Here is a 27,374-nt window from a genome sequence, read left to right on the forward strand (position 1 = left end):
TATTATCTCCAGAGTTAAATCTCCTTCTAATTCTAGGCCTTTTCGTGTTTCCCTTGTTTCTTTATTCAAATGGATGCAGCTAAAGCTTCAGTACACACTTCCGGTCATGTTGCTGTTGATCTTGCATATCGTTTCTATAATTTCCTCTCAATAATAGAATGTTTGCCTCTGTCAAGTTCCAAGACTGTCCAAATGCTGAGCTGGATTCACATCATTAGGTCATCAAACTGCACACAGAATAAATTGTAGTACTTTCCTTTCAACTGCAATCTAATTTTACAATTTTATTCCAAACCAGCTTTTTCTAGTTGTGTGTTGATTGCTTTGCGATATGCTGTGTTCACACTCCATTACACAAATGCTGATGCTGTAATTCATCTAGAAGGGACATGGAGATTGAAGGTAGCCCCAAAAGGTGCTCTCCAGAAATGTGCTATTCAAAATGCATCTCACTAATTGCTGTTGAGAGGTTTGCTACTGATCTCTTTGATTGTTTTATACTTGAGAAAGAATTATAAGAAAATTATTTTGCTCCTGAATAGTACATAAAAGCCATTTTTTTTTTTTTTTGGCTACCAAACATGACCCCAATTGTCATTGGGGGAACATAAAGACAAGGATAGAGAGAGATATATTTTATATGTATATTTAAGATACGTAAATAACAATGAGAAATTTAGTAGGAAAAAAATTTATTCAGAAGTTGATAAATGAGACTTTTAGAAATCTCTCATTTCTTTCAATGACTTTTCCTGAATATTGTTTATCTCAACAATATGGTGCATTTACAAATGTTTCCAATGTATTTTTTTCTTATGGATGGTTAACACTCTTGTCTTCTAAAAGGAATAAGACATAGCTTGATGATAATTACACCGCATGTGAAAATTTTGTTTGTGTATCTCCTTAGGTTTCTCTTACAGGATATCATGTCATTTTTTCTTCATGTTTTACTATTGCCAAATACCTCTTCAATTTCTGTTTTGTAAATTGACTATTACTGTAACTTACAAATAATGTAAATAATCCCATTTTTCTTTATGCTTTCTTCTTCTATTCAAACCAACTATATAACTTACTTTCTCATCTACCAATTATTTATTGATAATATAAAATTATAACAATTCAAGTGTTATGTAACTTTTGACACAATGCAGTCGTCTGATAACAAATACTTAATATTCATGTATATAAACGAGTATGCTTCTGAGTTTGGATGTAGGCAAAATGATAACTATATTAATAAAATCTTCTTAAAATTGTCTATAATAGCAAAAACAAAAACTAAAGACCTGCGAAAGCAAAATATAAAAATTTTCATATGATATGAAAACAAAGTACAAGAGAAATTCAAACACAGAGCTCTCACCATCGGTAAGCTTTAATTAGCGATTACATGATAGAGGAGAGTGTGACAATACACAGGAAAGATTATTACATGTGAAAACTATAGGATAAGCAAAAGTCCTGAGGCACAAAAGCTCTACTGCAGTTACCTAAGGAACTACTAGCAATTTACATAACATATATGTAGTTCAGTATACAGAGAAAAGTATGTTTGAGAGGTTTATCAATTGCGTCAACCACTTCATTGATTAAAGAGGATTAGGACTAACAATGATTGATGGTTTGCATTTCAGTCACCTTGTAGAGGCTATTTTGGGATTGAGGCCATAAGTACCTTTGTATTTTCCCTTTATGTGCAGTCTACCTTACTATTTCCCCAGGGCGTTTGTTCAACAATTTGTATCCTTTACTGTATGGAACCTGTAAGTGCAATCCTAAGTGCAAACTGCATGTAAAATTCAGACACAGGTACAGATGGCAAAGAATAGCCAAGTGTTCTTTGAAACAACTGTATTTGGGATTTTTTTTTTTTTTTTTTTTTTTTTTTTTTTTGAGACAGTTTCCCTCTTGCTACCAGGCTGGAGTGCAATGGCGCGATCTCGGCTCACCTCAACCTTTGCCTCCCTGATTCAAGCGATTCTCCAGGCTCAGCCTCCTGAGTAGCTGGAATTACAGTCACGTGCCACCACGCCTGGCTAATTTTGTATTTTTAGTAGTAGAGACAGGGTTTCCCCATATTGGTCAGGCTGGTCTGGAACTCCCGACTTTAGGTGATCCACCCGCCTCGGCCTCCCAAAGTGCTGGGATTACAGGCGTGAGTCACTGCGCCCGGTCTTGGGATTTTCAAATATGTTTTTTCCATATGTATGTTATATTTTTCAATCATTAGTTTTAGTAGACAAGTGGAAATCTGTTTGCTAATGGAAAACAACCTTAAATGGATTTAAAAGACACCACTACTTCCACACTTCCTTTTGAAGATGAATTTACTCTTAAAAAATTAAATAGTTGTAACACTGTAGATGATCTTTATGGTAAAGGAGGCGACTACTCTCTTTTCCTACTGTTGTGTTTGTTGTCTTAGGGCTGGGTTTGAAAGGAAACTGTTCATATTACCAGCCTCAATAAGGGCTTTTTGTACCAACATATTCCTTTAATTCATCCATTGACTTGCTCAGTTACTCACTGATTCACTCTTCCATGTAAGTACTCACTTGCTCACCGGTTAGTAACTGAACAATGAGAACACAGCAGCAAGCAGAAAAAGAAGCCCCTTGCTTTCACAAAAAGCACATTCTCAGGCAGAGCACACTAACCTGAGAAGACAGTTTTGAAGATTAAACCTGGAATTACAATGCTGGGAATAGGCATATGAGTTAACAGTATTTCCGTCCCCGTTTCTCTTTTTTTCCAGTTGAGCCCACCGTTGTGTCATTGTATGACAAACGACATAAAGCCCCCAGGAATCATATTATGTTCTGTCTTGATTTATTCACCTAATTTTTTTCTCTTTCAATTTTTTCATCTTGCCTATTTCTACCTTGGGTTTTCCAAAATTCAAATGTTAAAAATAAAAGGGTACTATACATATTAATGGTCATATGACTGCCATGTTTTTACCCAGATTCATTTAAGAGTGGAGGAGCACCCAGAATATACAAACTGTTTCTATGAGGAAGCATACATAACAGTTCCATAATATATTTATTGGTAGTATTTAGTTATTAATAAAAATAACTAATTTATTGTGTTTATATTACTAATTTCATATACAAAATCCCTGTTTCATCTGCATAAATGCCCTATCAGAGATTATGCTCATTTAAAATTGAGAAAACATATTTTAAGAATAATTAATAGAAAAAACCCTATTTTAATATCTCACTAAAGCTGCCTCTTGTTGATTATTTGCAATGTTAATTCTCTTCATTTTCTTTAAAACTGAAAGACATCTAAACATTGCTGAAAGGGCAGAGATCTTAGAGAGCCAAGACATGCCTATCTTTGAAGTTTACTTGATCTAAAGAGAAGAGACTCAATACCACAAACTCAGCTTTTAAAGAAAAAACATTATGGTCTATCCAAATATATCAAATCTCTGGACCCATCTCTGGATTTGAAGCCTAGCAATAAGTTAGAAACTGAAAAACATAAGATTTCTTTCAGGCTAAAAGCTTACAATAGAATGCATTACATAGGTAATGCCATCTAGGAACTGGATGGCTTCAAATTCTTCTGTGCTCAGCAAGCCTAGAGGAGAAATAGAGTGATTTTCAATAATGCTGCACAATAATGGACCCAATTCTCCCCTGCATCTCAGGGAATATGGGTTTCCTAAACACAAGGAAGTGAATCTCTGCCATTTTCATTCCCCTCTTATATCCCACAATTTAATCTTTCCAAAATCAGATTTAGGGGGAAAAAATACTATTTCAAACCAAGCAGAAGCACTCATTCTTCTGTATTCTGTGTATCGTTTTAAAATGTAGCACTGGTATTTCAAATCTTAAATGTTGTAATTAAAAAAAATAATATGGGAATATATATTAGGTAGTTAAAATATTTCATTTTAAAAGTGAAACATCCATGTATTTTTTAAAATATGCAGGTGATGGAGAATAAAAAATAAATACATGTCATAAAAGTTTAATTTATAACATATATTGCAAAGTTAAAAGGATCATATCAAAATATTGATGACTTTATTGATTATTTTATATTTTCTAACTGATATGTTCATTACTTTCTGGTCACATATCATTTGATTCTTACATAACCTATGTAATGTAGGTAATTATTATTATCACAGGTGAAGTCATAGCAATAGAATTCAACTCTATTAAACCTGTATCTGTCTTCAATGCCCAGGAAGTTAAATAGTCTCAATTACAGGGGTGTGAATTGTGTGTCTCTGTGTGTGCAACATGGCTGCATCAATGACCTCACCAAATTTTAGATAAACATATATATCACATTTTTATAAGTATACAAATTATATATATATGCCTAATATGTGTACACACATATACAGTAAAAAAGGTACTCAAGCCAGTGAATTCAAAACTAGAGAAATATGAATCAAAATTATATTGAGATGTCAAATTATTATCTTACAGGCACCACATGCCAAAAATTATGCAGTTTGACAATACCAAGTTTTTGAAAGGATCTGTACCCAGTGTTAAAAAATATGAATTAACATCAATATTTCTGTGTACCTGATCCTACTTCTTACAAAAACAAACAAAAAGAAGCAGCAGAATCTCTGAAATCCAAGTTTCCAAATTGCTTGAGCATCATTTCATTCTAGATGAACAGGTGGTGTCTGTGATGAGCTGTCACAGTAGTCGTCCTTCTGGGTGTATGAGAAATGCCCTATGAGCAATCTGTTTTATTCTTGGTACACACATGGCTTTCCCCTTGCCCTATCTCTACTTCCTTTTTTATGTATCCCAGACTGTTTTAGATTAGTTTCCAAGAAACAATTCTGAGATACAGGTTTGTGTTCAGGAAGCTGACTTGTAAGTGCTCTTAGGAAAAGCAGTTCTATGAGAAAGAGAAGAACAGGGTTTAGCAGAGGTAGTGGTTAAAATACCACACAGTTGTCACAGGCATCCAACCTGCCTGGAGCTCTACAGAGGGATAGCCTTTCTGAACTCCCCTACAGAGGTGAGGGCCTTTGAATTTTTCTGGAGACCAGTCATCAGATGCTGACTTTCCAGGGCAGGGGGTTCTAACCTTGTGTGAGGTGATGCCTTTTGGCTGAAGGAAATTTCTGAAGAGGGACTCTGCTGTGAGCTATCAGCAGTGGATAACTCACAGCATCCAGGGATGAGTGCCTACGTCTCCAGAGAGTTCTAGGCTGCACCCCACACTTTCACTGGATTTCAATTGTGTGAGAAGACCATGTCTCATCCACCTTTCTATTTGTTGCAGTGTCTAGAATTGAGCCTGTCTCAGAGTAACTGATCAATGAACTATTGGTTATATTATTATTTGTTACAAATGTGCACTCTTTGAATTTTAAGAGTGAAATAATAAAATATTTCATTTTAATTGTATCACTATTCCTCAGGTTTAAAAAGTTTATGTTTCCTATTTACCACGGCACAAACTGAGTACATAAATCTTATTTGCCTGTAATAAAAATCTTGGTGACAAAACTATCACATTCATCATGGTCCTTTATGTTCAACTGTAATGTTCTTTATTTAAAAAATCAAGACAGGCGCTCCTAAAGAGCTTAAGAGAAATAAGTGGCAAATTATGACTCATAAAATGTGAAAGACAGTTTAGAATTGGAAACCAGGTAAGATTCTTGTTACCTAGTTAAAACATACCTTACAAAACAGAAGGTTGTTAATATGTTCAAAGACAATATACTGAGATTCACACAGCCTATTACGCTTTCTTAGAACAGTGACTCTATGATCCCAGTATCCCCCTAGGAGAAAATCTCATTCTAAAGACCAAATATCTGAAATAGAAAAGATGAAGTTAAAAAAAATGCAATAAACAAAAATGTTGATATAGAGCCTGAAAGACATAAAGAAATCAGAGAACAAATGTTCCCAAATAGCTATGCCACGAAATAAGTGAACACTTTATAACAGGGGAAATCAGAATAAAATTTAAAACATTATAAGACATGTTTCTTTGTAAATTAAGAACAAAATACAGAATAATTTTTGGTTTTTTATTTGTTTGTTTTGTTTTGAGACAGTCTCACTCTGTCACCCAGCATGGAGTGCAGTGGTGCGATCTTGGCTCACTGCAGCCTCCACCTTCTGGGTTCAAGCAATTCTCCTGTCTCAGCCTCCAGAGTAGATGGGGTTTCAAGCGTGTACCACCAAGCCTGGCTAATTTTTTGTATTTTTAGTAGAGACAGAATATCACCATGTTAGCCAAGATGGTCTCGATCTCCTGACCTCAAGTGATCTGCCTGCCTCGGCCTCCCTAAGTGCCAGGATTACAGGCGTGAGTCACTGTGCCTTGCCCAGAATAAAAAAAAAAAAAAAATTGAACATTAATGGTAACAGATAAAAAGCAAGCCAGCCTAACTGAGGAAAGAAATATGAAATTTTAAAAAATCAACATAGAAATGACAGTAGTACGAGAAAAGTAGAATTTAGGATTGCTTGAAAAAATAAGCAATTTTTATTAGAAAATAATTGCAGTAATATTATATGTAGAAAATTTAAAAAATATATTGGTTACAGACAAAACTAAAGCTAAATAAGGTTATGTGTACCTTCCCACTAAAAGAACAAATCAAACAAAAAATGATAAAAATGTTCCTTAAAACAAGTGTTGCCTGCAGAATTAGCTTGAATGTGTAGATTAAAAGTACAGAGTATGAATAAGAAAATATAACAGAGAGTATTAAACGCACATATTCTGCTAAGATTTTTAGACCTGAAGGATATAGAAATAATTTGAACCATAGCCAGCATCCCCCGAGAATCATCTATACAGGGAAAATAGCTGATGAGTTTTGGACATCTGCTTTAATAGAATACTAATAGACTTTCTCCAACATGTAACAGCACATGTAATAGCTATTTCCTGAAAACGGAAACTGAGAGTTCACTCAATTTATAATGGAGTAGTCATGATAGTAAGAATTGAATTTATTAATTATTGAACTATGGTAATACTGGTTCTAATTACATAATAAATGTTACAAACTTTACAATAATGAAATGATAGCTTTGTTTTCTTTCAAATTACCCGTTTGTTTGAGCACTTCACAAGAGTATACATTGTATATGAAAAGAGATACTTTTCTCTCACTTCTCTAGTATCTCGGTAGAAAAATAGAGTTGGGAGCAGGAATACATCATTTCTAACAATGTGATATTTGGCTAAATTATTAAATAAATGCCAGAGTGGAAACTGGCAAGCACCTGCCCTCCCCACTTTTGTTTCAGTCCTGATGAGTCATATGGCAAACACTCGGGATGGGCTTCTGCTGTCTCTCTAATCCTCTCTCTGTCTCTGTCTCTCTCCTCTCTCTCTCTCTCTGTCTCTCTCTCTCTCTCTCTCTCTCTCTCTCTCTCTCTCTCTCTCTCTCTCTCTCTCTCTCAGCTAGCCTGAGGGTTCAATCATACAGATTCCATACATGTAAATAGCTGCCAAAGCATAGGTGATGATAAAATGTAGCAATATAATTAGAAGTGATGTTTTGAGCATTTATTGGCTTTGTTTTAAAATGTTATTTTACTGTAACCTAATCTAATTCCATTTTAATAATATCTGTGTTTAACAACCAGCTTGCACAAATCTTGAAAAATTAGCAATAGGCTGTAAACTGTAGCTGTTTCTGTTTCCTTCAATTCTTGGCTCTACTCACTCAAATCAGGGAGTCTAGCATTTTTATGTCACATCCTGGAAATTCTCTCAGGACATTAGTCTGGGACATCACAGGACACATCCAGCCTATTTCCCTTGTTTCAGAAATTACTCTACTTCATTGCCTTTACAACATTTTATTGCATATATTTAAGGGGTGCAACATGATGCGTTGATGTACATATAGATAGTAAAATGGTTACTATAGTCAAGCAAATAAACATATTCATCATCTCACAAAGTTACCTATTTTGTGTGTGTGTGTGTGTCAAGAACACCTAAAATCCACTCTTTTAGCAGAAATCCCAAGTTCAGTACAATATTATTAAGTATAGTCCTCATGTTGCTTGCTGCATTTTGTCCACTGTTTTGAAAACATTTGTTTCATATATTTTAACTAGGTTTTATTGTTTTTTTGTGGGAGGGTAAATTGTGGTTCTAATAAGTTTTGATGAGAAGTGAAAGCCATGTGATGTTTTTCATAATAATAAAAATCCATAAAAGGGATGAATTGAGGAAATAGGAATCATAAGATAATCATGTGGATATTTTTGTTTCAAGTCAGATGTGAGCCTAGGAGGAATGTAGCATCATAGAAATAAGATTTTGTCTTCCTTTCTAAGAAATAGGACATAATATCCTGGCTGAAACCATCATCCTTTTATTTGTTTTATATTGGCTCTAAATAATTATGTTATACCAATGGAATATACTTTCTACAAGTGATCTTCAGCTTGCGCTTCAAAGTGGTATAAATTTCTTTTTAAAGGGCATTTAAAATTTTTTTAATGAAATTTTACTATGTGTGTGACTATGATCTGCTAAAGATAAATGGTTATGTATCTTATTTATTTCTTTGCTTCTAATACAATTTCTCCATTAATATGTTTATACAACCAACATTCTTTTCTTTCAACATTTATGCTAATGAATATATTCATGGAGAAATACTAAAAAATTATATGTGGATATTTAAAATAAGTTGAACATTTATTACAATTATTTCTCTGTAATCAAAATAGGTATACTAGTAAAATAACAGTAAATACAAATGTCAAATTCTGGTGATTTTGAAAACCTAAAACTGAGAGCAATAAGTCATCCACCTGACCATATAATAATATTCAAATTCATTACCTAAAGAGTTACTAGAAACAAGGAATAGCCAGAAAAGGGTAAAATGGAGTTTGAAGAAAAAAAATACTTTCTGAGAAATTAAGTATATCTCTTTTTAAACAAGTAAAAAATATATTTTGAAATATAAATCTTCTAAAATTGTTGAAGATAACTGAAAATTTAACTAGAATAAAAAATAATAATAGAGACATGTTTTGAAAAGGCTAAAATGATTTGTATGATAACTCATAAATTACATATAATAACAGTGGGTATTTGACCTGGACTAGAAATAGTTCCACCTCTACTCTGATGAGACTATGTTTCTGAAAGAGTTGGAAGTTCTGCATATATTGTTTAGACAAGAGGTAGATGCAAGGGAAGAAATGAAACAAATGGGGATATGCAGCAAAGATGTTTTTATACCTCAGACATTCAGATGAATGACCAATTGCTATCCTACCACATTGCAGAATAGATAAACTAGTTATGATGATATTGAATTATTATGATAGCATGGACAGAGTTATAGAAATACCATACAGCAACATTAACCAGAGTCCAGGAAGAAGCAAATAGAAATATAATGTGTTTTCTAAGCAAATTCCTGTAATTTTTTATTCAATACCTTCTTATTTCAAGAAACATGAAAAGAAACAATACTGTGTCAGTTTCAGGAATGAGTGTACTGGCCTTCTGGATTATGAAAATCTCAAAAATTTGTGGCATGTCTCTGTTCATTTATGTGGTTCAATTTTCTTCCCACACATTCTTCCTGACCTTCATAGTTCCTTTCTACTCACATTCATGCTTTGTCCTTATGGTCAAATTTCAGAAAGAAAAAAATCCCTGAAATATTCTCAACCATTATTTTCTATACTTTATTTTTAACAATCGGCCCTTAAACTTTTTAGTATATTTTTATAGATATCAAACTTTCAAAAGATCAAATCATGCTTCAAATAATTAAGAAACTAACTTGAGCAGATTATTAACAGCATTTATTTATTTTTAACTAACAAATTTACATAGAAAATATATTCTACACTTTTTAGAAAAAATAAATCTTGTAGACAGATTATCAAAATATATATTGAAGACAGATTATCAACAGCATTTTATACTAAGCTAAGACAACTTGAAATCATCCTGAGTACACTGGAGGAACAAAACACTTGCACAAATAAAAACAGATCTGTGACCAAAAAAAAAAAAAAAAAAATCATGTTATTACCATCTTAAGCAGAGATTAGCACATACTTCTTATAACAACTTGAGAGATGGATTGAAAGAAAGTCTGAATGCAGAGAAAGAAGTCTGCATGATAAAATATGAGCTATAGAACTTTTAATTTCCATAATTATTAATTATGTTATAAGTAGGATATATACTAAACTGTGATTGATAAGTAAGATATATACTTGTTTAAATAGGGACTGAGGAGTAAATTCCAGACTTGGACGGTCACAAAATGAAATGTTGTCTTTACATGCTGCAAAATATTCAGTGTCCCAAAAGACTGTAGGCCTTCTTTCAAATGTTTGGATTTGTGTTAAAAGAAATGATGATTCTCTGACTCTCCATATTAATACAATCACTGGGATAAACAAAAGCAATCCTCTAAGAATGAAAATTTAAAGCAACTTAAGTATTCATTGAAGGACCTGATTAGTTTGCTTATGACACAGCCATACAAGGATAATATGTCGCTGTTAAAAGGAATGAATTCATCATCTGATATTGATCAAGAGCTACAAGATTTATTTTGTCTAAAAAGAAAGGTGTAGAATACAATTTCGATGTAAATTTGTTAGTTAAAAATGAATATATGTACAGTAGATAATTTTGTAGTTATATGGAGTAAGAGCTTTAGATGTTGATGTGAATATGGCTTGTATTGCAGATGCAGATGTAGTAACAGTTATAGATGTACTAAGATGGCTTTTTTATGTGTTTAATTTTTCTGGAGCTTAGAGAGAGATTTTGTGTAACGATCATCCTTCGAGAGAAATTTCTGTGTTTGTAATTAGAACGGTGACCAGCTATTATTCTAAATGTTTCTGTTTCTTGTTTTACTTTCGCATTTTTTTGTCTCATACATTTTGTTGAATTTCATGTGGATAAAGATCACATTTGAGGGTTTTTTCAATCTTTCAAAAATAGAGCTTGAGCTATGGTCCAATAGGTATTTATTTTGGTAGTAGTTTAAATGAATTTGAAACAAAATTACATTTTGGTGTTGCTGTGTGCCATCTATATATGTAAATACACATGTATGATTATTTTATACACTTTAATATATAATTATGAATTACATATCTTATTTAGTATATGCTTATGTTTATAATATGCCTATATATTACTGTAGCATTCTATATGTATGATACAGGATATAGTATATTTATTATACATGCTATATTTTGATATGTTATATACCATTATATATGTTATATATATTTGTACACACACACTACGCAATATATATACATCTTAAATATGCATACGTAAAATTAAGTCAATTTTATGGAGGTCTTACATACTATTTATTGACTATTATCTTTATCAATTATTAAAATAAAACTATTCTAATCTGTTTTGATCTATGTAATTAAACTTCAAAGTATAAAGTATACATATACATATATATACATACTATATTTTTTACATTATTATGTAAAATTTTTGATTTTGATTTATAATTTTTAACCTGAATGCTTTCTTAAAAACCTTTTTTCTAATAGGTATTCTACTAAAAATATAATAATAGCAACATTCTGTTGTTGTTTTGTTTTTGATTTTTAGGTTTTTGTATTACTAATATTAAGGCTTCAGATAGAAGCAATGTTCTACAACATACCTGAAACCTTGACCAAATAAGCTTTACAATTTGCATGACTCCTTAACTATACCCATAGTCATAACATAATCTTTTTTTCTACACCAATATTTTTCCTGCCTCATAATGAAACATACCTGAAACCTTGACTAAACTGGCTTTACAATTTGCATGGCTCCTTAACTATACTCAAAGTCATAACACAATCTTTTTTTTTCCTATACCAATATTTCAGGTACAGTATAATTTCACTAGATCTTCTCCTAAAAACTTACATAAACACAGAATTATATCAGGTAAGTCTTTTTTTTTTTTTTTTCCTAGAAAGCATCTTCCTTTATTCTAGCATGGACCTGAAGGTCTCTAAGTAAATGAGACTACCCCTTGAGTGTGTGTGCCTCTAAAATAACATTTTAGACATTCAGCAAATGTCAGGAAAGACATATCTATGCCATTCAAGATTGTATTGGTGCTTATGTAGTTTGAGATATTAAAGAAGCTCATTTCCTTGACTAAGACGAATGATTCAGCCAAAAACCTCTTATGTAAATTGGTACTATGATTTATTTTCCAGGCTGGATGACTCACACTTTCTCATATTTGAAATACCTGACAAAATATACACTGCTAAAATGAGCAGACTTAAGAAACTGGGAGATCCTTAGAGTCTATAGCAGAAAATCTTGTTATGTTGCACCAAAAAGTTCAGACTTCCTGAGAAGTTTTCTTTCATCTATTTTTAGGATTCACTGTCAAATAGACCATATATTACATCCTGATATCTATTTATTTTTTGATATATTAGTGCACTCATCTAAAATATATTCTTCATTGTCTTTACAGGAAAACATACCATTTTTCATCAAATCCAAATTACCACTGACTGTAATTTGTGCTATGTAATTTACCAAATAGAATTATAATTACAATTGTAAGTTGCTGATCATAAGATGTTTTCTGATTTCTGATGGATAAGTTTAAACCCAAAAACTATAAAATCCCTGGAAGACAACCTATGCGATACCATTCTGGACATAGGAACTGCTGAAGATTTTATGCCAAAGATGTCAAAAGCAACTGCAATGTAACAAAAATTGACAAATGGAATCTAATTAAGCCTAAGAGCTTCTATACAGTAAGATAAACTATCAATATGGTAAACAGACAACCTATAGAGTGGGAGAAAATTTTTGCAAACTATGCATCCAACAAAGGTTTAATATCCAGCATTATAAGAAACTTAAGCCAATTTTCAAGAAAAAAAATAAAAACCTCATTAAAAAGTTGGCAAAGGACATGAATAGACACTTCTCAAGAGAAGACATGCATTCAGCCAATAAGCATATGCAAAAAAACTCAATGTAATTGATCATTAGAAAAATGCAAATCAAAACCACAATAAGATTCCATCTCACACCATTCAAAATGACTATTATTAAGAAGTCAAAAAATACCAGATACTGGTGAGGTTGGAGAGAAAAAGGAACATTTATACACTACTGATGGAAGTGTAAATTAATTCAACCATTGTGGAAAGCAGGGTGGAAACCACTCAAAGAACTAAAAACAGAACTACCATTTTACCAGCAATCTCATGACTGGGTGTATACCCAAAGAAATACGAGTTGTTCTACCATAAAGGCACATGCATGTGTTCATTGCAATGTCATTCACAATAGCAAAGACATGGAATCAATCTAAATGCCTATCAATGGTAGACTGAATAAAGAATATATGATACATGTACATCATCTGCAGCCATAAAAAAGAATGAGATCATGTCTTTTGCAGGAACATGAATGAAGCTGGAGCCATCATCCTTAGCAAACTAATGCTGGAAAAATAAGAAAATTCCATATGTTCTCATGTATTAGTGGGAACTAAATGATGAGAACACATGGACCCAAAGTGGGGGATAACAGACACTGGGGCCTACTTGAGGGTAAAAGGTTGGAGGAGGGGGAGGATCAGAAATAAATAACTATTCGGTACTAGGCTTAGTACCTGAGAGAAGAAATAATCTGTACAACCAACCTCCATGACATGAGTTTACATAGGTAACAAACTTGCATGCATATCCCTGGAGCTCAAATAAAATTTAATTTCAAAAAGGTCATCGATATGATTCTTTTAATTTTCTCCATGCTTCTTAGTTATAAACTTGATTGGCAGGATTTTAACCACTTATGTGGGGTTATCTTCCCAGCAGATAAGCGCCATAAACTGTATGTATGAGCTGACCTAATAGATAAGCAAAAGAATAATCTGAAAAACAAATAAGAATTTGCAAAGGCAGCCAGGAGAAATTGGCAGAAACACCACCCACCTATGAGTGAGAATATGCGGTATTTCATTTTCTGTTCTTGTGTCAGTTTGCCGAGTGATGAAAAATGAGAACACATGGACACAGGGAAGGGAGTACTACACACTGGTGTCTATTGGGGGGAATAGGGGAGGGACAGCGGGTCGGGGAGTTGGGGAGGGATAGCCTGGGGAGAAATGCCAAATGTGGGTGAAGGGGAGGAAGGCAGCAAAACACACTGCCATGTGTGTACCTATGCAACTATCTTGCATGTTCTGTGCATGTACCCCAAAACCTAAAATGCAATAAAAAAAAAAGGAATTGGCAGAAATAGCTAGTTTTCTAATTTTAATTTCTTGCATTCTGCCCCTGTAGGTCAGACTGAACAAAAAGAAACATTCGTAAACTTAGCAAAAGTGAAAGTAGGTAACTTGTTATAAATGTGAAGAATAACTAGCATATTTGAATGTCCTTTGGAATTGAAGGCACTGAAAATGTTCTTCAGAATTAAGGGCCATATTTGTCCATGACCTTTATCCCAGAGTTCAAAAGCAATTTTAAATCACTTTACTGAGCAGAGCTGAGATGCGGAGTGCACGGACTGAGACAAATGATTGATCACTGTCTGCTAGTAAAATAAATGGGAAGATGTAGTGTCAAAAATTTTGCCTCTTAATTTAATGTTCTTAAATTACAAAGAAAAACAACACATTATGAGACAATCAGGATCAACGGAGACTATAAAAAATGTGCAAGTCAATGAAACTGAAAATGTTTCATGAAATTTTATTCTTCCTAGTGTCTAATATTCGCATAAACAGTAAGGACTGTAGAAAACCCAGTATATTAATTGATTTTATCAACCACTTTCTAAAACCCTTCTTGAAAACTAAAAATAAGAAAGAACTTGGTTTTGAATACTAGTAGTACGGTGTAGGAATCAAATTTTACCTTATACTTATTGCTACTTGAATTTCTAGATTCAGAGCCCCTGTTTCAGTGTGAAACACAGATCACCAATTAAACATTACACTAACTAACCTGTGTTGAAAAAAGTATTTGCTTTCAGGTCTCTACCTGAAAATGTCCATGTTCTTTGTAGGAAGCAAATATATCTTTTATATAAGGCCATGTAGAGATTCATTTCAAAGTAAAGTCTGTAAATATATTTATTCCAGATTCAGTCCAGCTTATTATGCTCCTCTCACCACAGAGTTTAGATTCTGTATATATAAGAAATTAATTTATAAAATTTGTTAGGTAAAGAATGTGCCATTTAATAACTTGAGGCAATCTCCTTCGTGCTATTGAGCATGAGGACAAAATTCTAACAAAAAAAATGCTAATTTGAGCCACAAAAAATCAACAGGAGATAGAACACCTGACAGATTATTCTAATCTACTCATTCTAGATAATATTCAAAGTTATAGCTATGTTATAAATTATACTTACACAGGTTGCAAGTTTATTATATTGCTATTAATATGTTTAACTTATAACTAATATATTCATTGTATAACATAATTATAAGTAGTACTTTGTAACTTGTTATAATCGTGCATAATAAAAAAATCTTATTTATATGAAAACATCTAGATCCTTTAGCATCCTTGACTGTCAGTATTTCATGCTAAGTGGATCAAATTTAAATATACTAGAGATTGTTGATCATGGAGTTAGAAAAAAACTGATTAAAAAATAGCAACTTTCTGTTTGACTGTTTTTCTTTGAGATTATTAGCTCTGTATTAGCATATTCTTTTTTTCTGATAAAATGGGAATTTTTGTATTATTTCCTTGTGTTGTTTCTGTTGCCATTATAGACATATTTTGTGTAATGACTTCTTGCTTCTTATGTTTGTCCCAGTGCTGTATCTTCCGGGATACAGAAGCCTTAGGCAAATGGTAAACCCTGACTGGCACCAAATACAGTGCTGTAGTGCAATAACCATGATTTACCAGACTGAAGTTGCCAAGTGATGATTTGCATATATTATATCACAGAACTAATTAGTAGCCTGAATGTTAGCCTGCTCAGCCTGTCATTAGCAGTTTCATTCTGCCTTGCAATTTCCCAAATTCTTAATGAGTTTCTTAAGACCTTACTATGTAGAACTTTACTAAATCAATCCATCTTCCTTTCTGAAGAAAGCCACCAATCGAGAAAAGCATGCATTGCCTTATATTAGTTAATTTCATTTTACAGGTGAATGGATTAAAAATTGACAAAATTGCTGTTAGAAAAATGGCAAGGAAAATTCAAATCAAATTGTAAACTTTTTAATAATAATTTTTAGATTGACTTAGGTCATTTCTACTTCAAAAATACAATGAAATTGCTAGATGTTTGACCAACAGTAGCTTTATTTTAAAGAGTCAAGCTTTCCTTACCACCCTCACTAGTACATCTCTTTGGGAATGAGTTTATTTTTGTTACTGGATAATCTAGTTATTCAACAAACCTAGACCCTTTGAAATATCAGAATACCACCCTGGGGAGGTAGAAAACCCTAGTTGGTGCATGAGCACTGTGTAAATAAAATTGTCATTTCTACTAGTGGATTTATGAGAAAGTGATTCAATTTTATTGACAAAATTATTGTGACTGTGAAAAGCATGCCTTAAATATTGTCTCTTCCGACGTGCTATTGAGATTGACAATTTCTTGAACAAGAATTTCTTTTGATATGCCTTCTAGGTAGCTATTAAGCCATTTGTAATCAAGTAAGTATAAAATGGAACACAGAAACTTTTCCTGCCTGAATTGATCTTCAATATGAAGATACAATGCAATACATAATTTTGCTTGCCAACTCTCTTCATCAATTTTTGCTAAAATCGTATTGTATAACAAAACACATCCAGAGTGTTTCATTTTCTCTTTCACTTGTCTTGAGGTTTGATGGAGAAGCTCCCTGTTGGGCCTCTGGCCAAGTGGCCTTGGCTTTGGTCTTTGTGTTGTGTTCACATCTGCTCCACTTGTCTCCATGCTCCCTTTGGAACAGCAGCTAGTTGTGTACCTTCTTTTCATGGGGGTTCACAGAGTGCAATAGAATAGACAGGAATGTGAGTGGCTTCTTGAGGTCTTGGCTCAGAACTGTGAGATTATAACTGCTTTACCGATTCCATTGATCAAACAGATCTTAATACTGAACCTAAAATAAATACAATCTGCCCAATTTCTTATCCTATAACATGCTAGGAAGGAGTACGTAAAGAATAATGTGATCTGCCACAGAAAATCCACATACAGAAAACCGAGCTTATTACCCTTTTTAGTACTTGCAAATGACTGTGAAAAATATAACCAAAAATATTGCACAACTTCACACATTTTGTAAAATCTAGGGACATATCTTTGGTGGAAAAAAGAGAAACAAGCATTGCTACAGAACCTCAGGCTCCCATGAGACAAAGAGAACCATGATTTAGAATCAAGAATAAGTAAATTATTCAAAAAAATTCCCTTTATTCAAAGAAACGTAAAATAATAAATACACTCTACAGAAGATAGCATGACTCGTTAGCAAACTCAACACTGGAAGGAGTAGTCACTAAAATTGAAAGGGTCATGTGTTATAATCAATCAAAGAAACACTTGTCATAATCAAGCCTTTGTTTCTTCATATATCAAAATATGCATATTCAAAGTAATATAAGCTCCTGGAAATTATTTGAATATTACGTGAGACATCTGCAAAACTAACATTTTATTATAAAACAATAAAATAGCAAGTAAGATAACTACTGCACTTAAGATGCAAGTAATATTACACAGAATGAATACTGTGATTAGTGAGATCTTGTTTCTACTTTGGAGAAGGATTGAAATGTGTTTTTCATTTGATTGCTTGTTTTCTTATTGTTGTCGTTAAATATTGTCACATTAAGTGAAGATAGAGTACTATTATATTTTGTAAGTTTAAATATGGGATGATTTTATAAATATTGACTAAAGGGTAGACCAGGGCATATAATAATTATTGAGTGAGTCAATTGCAGTTCAACTTCTTTTCCTCTTGCAGTCTAACTCACCATTTGTGTTGTGCATGTGGCCAGGTTTCCACAAGCAGGTGCATCATAAGGAGATTCAGAAAAATAATGTGAAGCTGAGTGAGTGTTTAGTTTTTCAGGAGTGGTGGTAACAGAGATGTGTGCTTTCCGATTTCATGGGTGTCTACAGGCAAATCTAATTTTCCATGTGTATGGAAGGTAGTGGAAGTGTTGTAGTCCTTAAGTCAGCTACTTTGTTCTCTCTGAACTGTAACCAAGACTGTTTCATTCTGAGTCAGTAGTTAGCATTCCTGGTTCTACAGTCTCACAATTACAGAAGAGGCAGCATTTCCCTCTGGGAACTAATACTCCATGTTTTTCTGACAATTATTCCTAGAACCTAAACCTACAGTAAGCTACTCTTTAATTCACTATATTTTTCACAAACAAATTATCTTTTATATCTGTCATTTTTACATGGACATATTTTTCCTCAAAGTTTAGGATAATTTTATAAACTAGGAGGGTCAATCTATGTATTCTTAAAATACATATAGAACCTGGCCATTGCTGTGATAGAAAGCATAAATATTTTGTGGTTTGCTGCCTCCATCCCCTCATCACCTATATCTGGCATTTCTCCTTTCTCCTCATGTTATCCCTCCTCAACCTCCCTACCCTCCGCTGTCCCTCCCCTATTCCCCTACAACAGACCCCAGTATATGATGCTCCCCTCCCTGTGTACATGTGTTCTCATTGTTCAACACCCACCTATGAGTGAGAACATGCAGTGTTTGATTTTCTGTTCTTCTCTCAGTTTGCTGAGAATGATGGTTTCCAGATTCATCCATGTCCCTACAAAGGACATGAACTCGTCAGTTCTTATAGCTGCCTAGTATTCCGTGGTGTATATGTGCCACATTTTCCTTATCCAGTCTATCATCAATGGGCATTTAGGTTGGTTCCAGGTCTTTGTTATTGTAAACAGTGCCTGAATGAACATACATGTACATGTGTCTTTATAATAGAATGATTTATAATCCTTTGGGTATATACCCAGTAATGGGATTGCTGGGTCAAATGGAATTTCTATTTCTAGGTCCTTGAGGAATCACCACACTGTCTTCCACAATGGTTGAACTAATTTACACTCCCAAAAACAGTGTTAAAGTGTTCCTATTTCTCCACATCCTCTCCAGCATCTGTTGTCTCCAGATTTTTTAATGATCAACATTCTAACTGGTGTGAGATGGTATCTCAATGTGGTTTTGATTTGCATTTCTCTAACGACCAATGATCGTGAGCATTTTTTAATATGTTTATTCGTTTCATATGTCAGGAAAACTTGCTAGCCATGTGCAGAAAGCAGAAACTGAACCCCTTCCTGACACCTTACACTAAAATTAACTCCAGATAGATTAAAGACTTAAACATAAGACCTTATACCATAAAAACCCTAGAAGAAAATCTAGGCAAAACCATTCAGGACATAGGCATAGGCAAAGACTTCATGACTAAAACACAAAAAGCATTGGCAACAAAAGCCAAAACAGACAAATGGGACCTAATCAATCTCCAGAGCTTCTGTACAGCAAAAGAAACAGTCATTAGAGTGAACTGGCAACCAACAGAATGGGGAAAAATTTTTGCAATTTACCCATCTGACAAAGGACTAATATCCAGAATCTACAAAGAACTAAAACAGATTTACAAGAAAAAGAAAAAAAAAAAACAAATCCTTTCAAAAGTGGGCAAAGGACATGAACAGACACTTTTCAAAAGAAGATATATATGAGGCCAACAAACAAAAGTCTCAGATTTACTGATAACTTCTAGATGTTTAGTTATGGTTAAAAAGTTGTGGGTCATAACACTAGTAAGCTATGTGCTGGTAATGGCAGGGTAGACATGACTCTCCCAGCTAGTGATTGTTCCTTGGATTCTTCCAAAAGCTGCGAGTCCCTTAGGCATGTGGCTGCTCTAACACAACTCTTTCTTCTCTTTCCCACCACCATGGCTTTGGATGCTGCATCCGACATATATATATACACAAACATTTATATATATGTATGGAAGGTATGCTTTTATATATATATGTATGTATACCTTCCATACATATATATGTGTGTATATATAAACATATATATACCTTCCATACACACAGAAAATGGATACACACACACACACACACACATATATATTTGCTAAAGAAGCACTTAGCCATGTTTTTAATTGTTTATCATCTATGGAGATATGTTTCACCTTAGAAACAATGAAATGATGAATTGATCTGTTTCCATTTTAGATCAATTTGGTAAATTATATCTTAGGCCAGATTTTTATATGCATTTGCATAGACTTGTGCAAACTTGAAATTTGTTTCTTTTTTAACATTTCCATGAATTTTGATTGTTATTTTTCACTTGCTATTTCTTATTTTGCGTGTTTGTATTTTCTTCTTGTGTCTCCAGATTAAATCATTGAGAAATATATCTCTATTATTGACTTGCCCCTAGGGGCAAGCTTTTTTATTTACATATACGGTTTACTGATTTTATGTTTTGTAATTCATTATTTTTTCATACTTATGTATTTTTCTTCTTCCTTCTGACAGCTTTCTTAAACACTGCCTTGCTTCAAATGTATAATTCATTTATTTTCATTAAAAAGTATTTAAAGCTATTAACCTATAAATCTCTATGCATATACACAATAGCACAAATGTTCCAAGCCACATAGTTCTCAGCATTACTTTAGCTCTACCCATAGATTCTAAAGAGCAATGTTTTCATTATTATTATTATTTTTTTTTTTTTGAGTCATCAAAGTGCTTTATTTTGTAAAGCCTGGCTCATGACTGGAGTGTACTGTTAGCACTAGGAGATAACAGGGCAAACGTCCTCACTCTGTCCAAGCAGTTTATCAACAGAAATAAACGACAGAGACTGTTATAGACAAAAATAATAGCATTTTGTAAACTTCTAAAAGCATATACAGATTGGCCACCAAGGAAATAATCAAATACCGTATATGTACCTTCTCTTTACTTCAGGGTCTCATGGTGACAGTCTCGGGTCAAACCACAGTAGATCTTAAGGACACAAAAACTGATCTGATGCCAGAATTAGTGGTGCAGGGAAAAACCAAATCACAGGATGAATTACTTTAAATACATAAAATATGAATTTGTACAGTATGTTACAGTGGTGTTAACACTGTCTGCTGAGGATGACAAATCTCTGTAAAATCAGTAGACAGTATAGGGAGGGCATGACCGCTGGCTTTCAAAGACGCTGTCAACTAGATCCACATTCACTGGGCACAGCTGCCATCTGGATAGCCCTGAAGTAAAGCTCCTGGAAAAGGCAGTGCAGCAGGGAGATCTTCTGAGTTGCGATTAACAATTAAAGCGAAGATTTTTTTTCATCTTTTCTGAAACTGGCCATAAAAATCGTATCATGTTTTAAACAAGGAGTTTCAAAGGCATGTCTTTAGAGCAGCGTCGTAAGGCATTGAGCTTAAATATTAGTCTTGCTTAGAATAGGTTCATTATTATTTTTTTAATTATGTGACTTTATTTTATTTTCCTAGGGGCCTGGGTTTTCTGTTTTGTTTTCTTCGTTTATTTCATATAAAAGTTTTAAAATAAATTTGAAAATAAAATGACCTCTTCCTTCTAAATGTGTGTTTTGGTTTTATTTTTATTGTATTGATATAAGATAACATTACAGAAGGCATTTCTAGTTTGGAGGAACATTTGAGTATCTTTTACAAAAAAAATAATTCATTTTCATGAACCATCCTTCATGGGGACTTGGAAAAATATGTTTTGTTTTGTTTCACATTTTAAATTTATTATTATTTGAAAACTATTGAGGGAATACAACAAAATGTAACACAAAGTTAGAAACACATATATATATACTTTAATCTGTTAATATAATACCTATAAAATTACTTTCCAGAACAATGAATAAAACATTGTCAAATAGGCTTTCTATCAGTTCATTATTACCTCTTGAATTTTTCTAGACATTTCTTTGAAAAGAAATAGTAGAAATATATAGATTATACAAATTCATATTCCTCAATATATGGAATTTTATGTGCAGTCAGAAGATGCAAAGTTTTGAGTCAATTTCTCTGAGCACTGATTTAATTTAAGCTTACCAATTATAATTCAGAATTAAACCAGGATTACCAACTATTTAAGATACAACTTACCAGTGTCCAAGCACCAAGTTCAGTTACCACACCCCCATGTTTTGGTGGGCTCTAAATATCAACTTTAATCCTTCTAAGTCAATTGTAGAGTCTCAATCATGGAGGGCTTGATACACTTGCATGAAATATCAAATAATAGAGTAGAGAACCTATTTCACAGTAAGTGAAATTATGTGGTGGGTTCATGAAAATGGCATTCACTGTTTGAAAAATTCCTAGACAAATGAAAATTGAACAATATGCTCATAAACAACAAATGTGTCAAAGAATAAATTAAAGCAAATTTTTAAAAATAACTTGAGACAAGAGAAAATGGCCACACAACATACCAAAATGTATGGGATGCAGCAAAAGCAGTTTAAGGAGGGAAGGTTTTTAACAACAAATGCTTACATCAAAAAAAGAGAGAGATAAATGAAGAACCTTATGTTATTCCTCAAGAAAATAGGAAAAAAATGAAAAAAAGTATTAAGCCCTAAGGTAGTTAAATGAAAGAAATAACAAAGGTCAGAACAGAAATAAATGAAGTAGACACAAGAGAAACAATAAAAAATATTAACAAAACAAAGACATTCTAAAAGATAAACAAAATTAACAAACATTTAGCTAGACTAAGATAAAGAGGGTGAAGTCTCAAATAAATAAAATCAGAATGTAAAGAGAAGACAATACAACTGATATTAAAGAAATATAAGAATCGTAAGAGATTATGATAAAATGTATATCAACAAATAGGATAAACTAGAAGAAATATATAAATTATTATACACATACAATCTGACTGATTCAAGAAAATGGAGACTATGAGCAGACCAATAGTGAGTAAGAAGACAGAATCAATAATAAAATGTTTCCCATCAAACAAAAGTCCAGGTTCACTGATGGGTTCACTGCTGCTCCCACAAACATTTAAAGAACTGATTTTTTTTCTCAAACTCTCCCCCCAAAAAACTGAAAGAGTGAATACCTGCAACTCAGTTTATGAGCTGCATAAACTGATACCAAAGCCACACAAGGATACTTCAAGAGAGGAAAATTACAGGCCAAAACTCTGATGAACAAAGATGCAAAAATCCTCAACAAAATACTAGTGAACTCAATTTAACAGCGTATTAAACGAAACATCAAACGTGATCTGGTGTAATTTATTTTTGAGATCCAAGGGGAGTATAACATACGCAAATCAAAAAATGTGATATGCTACATCAACGGAATGAAGGACAATAACCACATAATAATCCCAATAGATGTAGAAAAAGCATCGGATAACATTCAACATTATTTCAAGATAAAAACTTTCAACACATCAAGTATAAAAGGAATATAGGTATAAAACAGACAACAATAAGACAAAGGATATAAATGACAAACCCACATCATACTCAATGAAAAAAAGTTGAAAGATTTTTCCCTAAGATCAGGAAAAAGAAAAGGATGCCCACTGTCATCACTTCTATTCAGTGTAGTACTGGAAGTCCTAGCCAGAGCAATTAGGCAAGGTAACAAAATGAGTTAAACTGTTCTTGTTTGCAGATGATATGATTATGTGTGTGTGTGTGTGTGTATATATATATATGTATATATATATAATTCTTAACCAAAAAGCTTTTAGAAATAATAAGCAAAGTTAGTAAAGTTTCAGGATACCAAGAAAACATACAAAAATTAGTAGGGTTTCTACATACTGACAATGACTCTGCCAAAAACAAATCAATGAATAATAACAGTATCAATAGCTTAAAAAAATGAAATAGTTAGAAATAAATGTAACAAAAGAGGTACAAAACCTGTACACTGAAAACCATAAAATGTTGATAAAAATGAAGTCATAAATAATATTTTAAAAATTTATGTTCATTGACTGAATGTATTAATATTGGTAAAGTGTCCATACTACCCAAAGCAATCTATAGGTTCAATGCAAATCCTATCAAAATTTCAATAACATTTTTTTCACATAGAAAAAAATATGTAAAATTTAAATGCAACTACGAAATATTCCAAATAGAACAAGCAATCATGAGAAGGAAAACAAAGCAGTAGGTTTCACACTGACTGACTTCAAAGTATACTTAAGCTATAGTAATAAAAATATTTTTCTGTCTGGCATAAAAAGAGACACATAGACTAATGGAATGGAATTGGGAGTACAGATATATTGACACATTTACAGTCAACTGATTTTGGCAAATATGCCAGCAACACACAATGGGGAAAGGCCAATCTTCTATAACTAGTGTTGAGACAACTGGATATCCACATACAGAAGAATGAAATTAGACTCTAATCTCCTTCTAGCTATAAAAATCAACTCAAAATGTATTGAAGACTTAAACATAATTTCTGAAACTGTACAATTACTAAAGGAAACCTTCATACATTGGTCTGGCTAACAATTTTTTTGGATATGACACCAAAAACACTGGCAGCAAGAGCAAAAATAGACAAATAGGATTACATCAAACCAAAAAAAGCTTCTGAACAGCCAATAAAACAACTGACAGAGTGAAGAGACAACCTATAAAATATAAAAATACATTTGCAAACCACACATCTCATAAGGGATTAATATCAAAAATACACAGGGAACTCAAACAACTAAATAGCACAAAACCAACCCTGTTAAAAAATGAGCAAAGGACCTTAATAGACATTTCTCAAAAGAAGACATAAAAATGGCCAAGAGACATGAGAAAAAATATTCAAAATCACTAATCATCAGAGGAATTCAAATTAAAACTGCAATGAGATATCACCTCAAACCTATAAGAATATCTTATCAAAAGTTGAAAGAAAAGTGCAATGAAGAACTTGCTGAGGATACGTAGAAAATAGAACCTTTATGCACTGCTGATGGGATTCTAAATTAATATGCCATTGTGTAAAACAGAATGGAGACTCCTCAAATAATAAAAGGAGAAATACTGTATGTTCCAGCAAATTCACTACTGGTTACATACACAAAGGAAATGAAATCAACGTGTTGAAGAGATAGTTGCACTCTCATGTTCATTGCGGTATTATTCACAGTAGCCAAGATCAATCAACCTATGAGCCAATTAACAAATGAATGGATAAAAAAATTAACATAAAAACACAATGGAATATTATTTAGCCATACAAATGTCATCTTGTCATTTGTGACATCATGGGTAAACCTAGTGGGCATTAAATTTAAAAAAAATCCATGCCAAGAAAGACAAATACTGTACAATCTTACTTACATGATAAATCCAAAAAGATTGAGCTCACAGAGACAGAGAGCAGAACGGAGTTTACCAGGGGCTGGGAGGTGGGAAGACCAATTAAGGAGATATTGGTCAAAGAATACCAAATTTCAGTTACAGGAGAAATAAGTTTATGAGATGTATTGTACAACATGGTGACTATACTTAATAACAATATATTTTAGTCTTGGGAATTGTTGAGAGTTGATTTTAAGGGTTCTCAGCACCAAAATATGATAAGTATGTGTGAATTGATGCATGTTTATTAGCCCAAATTAGCAATTTTACAATGTAAACATATTTCAAAACATTATTTTATATACAATAAATATCAGGTTGACACAAAAACAATTGCTTTTGTGCTAACCTAATATATACACTATTTTTCAATTTAAAAAAGGCATAAAACTATGGTGAAGGAACATTGGACAATTTTTGCAAAAACAGATATATAGACCATGTAAGAACATATCTCCTTTACTTTGATCCAGCTTCTAGAAATAAGTTTGCCTTGTGATAGAAAAGTAACTCTTGGAAGAACTCAATAAATAAATCAATTCAATTTTTAAACCCATAAAACCCAAAATCTCTGCAGGTAGAGGCTATCAACTAAATGTACTCATCCTAGGTGACTGGAATACTCTTTCTTCCATAGATATACTGGCTACTGCAGTTCTTGCACTGAAATATCAATACGTGGCTCTAACTCACAGGAATTCAGGAAGAAGCTCCTCCAAGATTCCAGTGGGATTCTGTTTCTAAGGGAAACTCACAAAAGGGAGGTTATTGAGAAAACCGCGACCCCCCATGTCTGCAGTTAGTCGTGGGGCTCACCTGACACTCAACTCTCCCTCTTTCCTTGACGTCCCCCTAGCTGAAGTTGGTCTTGGATATGCAATTTAGATTCATCATCTTAGTGTTCGGCTACTGAGCTAGATTCTCTGGAGAATACAGCTATCCCGTAAGATACAAGTCTTGCAGCATAATTTGAGTCCTGTCTTCTGCTTCCTCTGCTCTACTCTTTTTCCATTATGTTGCTATCATTTCTTTTTTTTTTTTGGTCCTTGTTTTCTTTATGGAATAACTAACTTTACTATTGCATATCAATTAATCATTGTTTAACTCTACATATATCATTTCATTCTTGAGCATTACAATTGTTTTTATGGGACTGCTTAATCAAAGAGTACTTTCAGATGGTCTTTTTATAAATCTAAATCATCATATGAGTAAGGAACTTTATCATTTCCTTTTATTAAATATTATAATAATTGGTAAAGATGATCTTGTTTTTATTAATGCTTTGAAAGTATATTTTAGTATTTCCTCATATCCAGTGGAAAAATCTGTTGTTCAACTCTCTTCTTTGTATACTGATTTCTATATCTAAGTCTTGAATTTTCTCATTCTCATTATTACAAGTGTTCTTAAATGTTTATCATATTTCTAGGTATTTCCTGCTCTTCTGTTTGGCACTCAGTCAGTCATTGTTTATCATTTCCAGTTATTTTATTTTAAAGATTTTATAACCCTGTTGAAGTTCCCAATATTATCTTTTGAGCTTACAACTCTATGAGGACTTTTTTTAATCTTCATGATAAATCATTCGTTTCTTTTTCTGCTTCATCTGTCTGTTTCTTTTTTTCTATAGCAGCTATTTCTCTATTTTTTTCTATTACTTTGTAGTAGCTACTCTTTAATAAGCATTAACTGTAAGGCTAACATTTTAACATTAGATGAGTGACTGCCATACCTTCAGATGGAGATGGCTGGCCTTGGATTCACACATTATCCTGTTTCTCTCTAGCAATGAGACATCGTTGTGCCTTTGGAAACACTTGTTTTCTTTTCCTTTGGGTCCTACTCTGAGAACTGCTTCTGAACTCACTTTCACTCTGAAGTGAAGGGAAATTTGTCGTAAAGGGGATTAAGGAAAAGATTCTCAAGGGACAGAAGCTCACTTGCACTTGCTTTATTT

Source organism: Callithrix jacchus, chromosome 13, assembly GCF_049354715.1.
Source record: "Callithrix jacchus isolate 240 chromosome 13, calJac240_pri, whole genome shotgun sequence".
Lineage (NCBI taxonomy): Eukaryota > Metazoa > Chordata > Mammalia > Primates > Cebidae > Callithrix > Callithrix jacchus.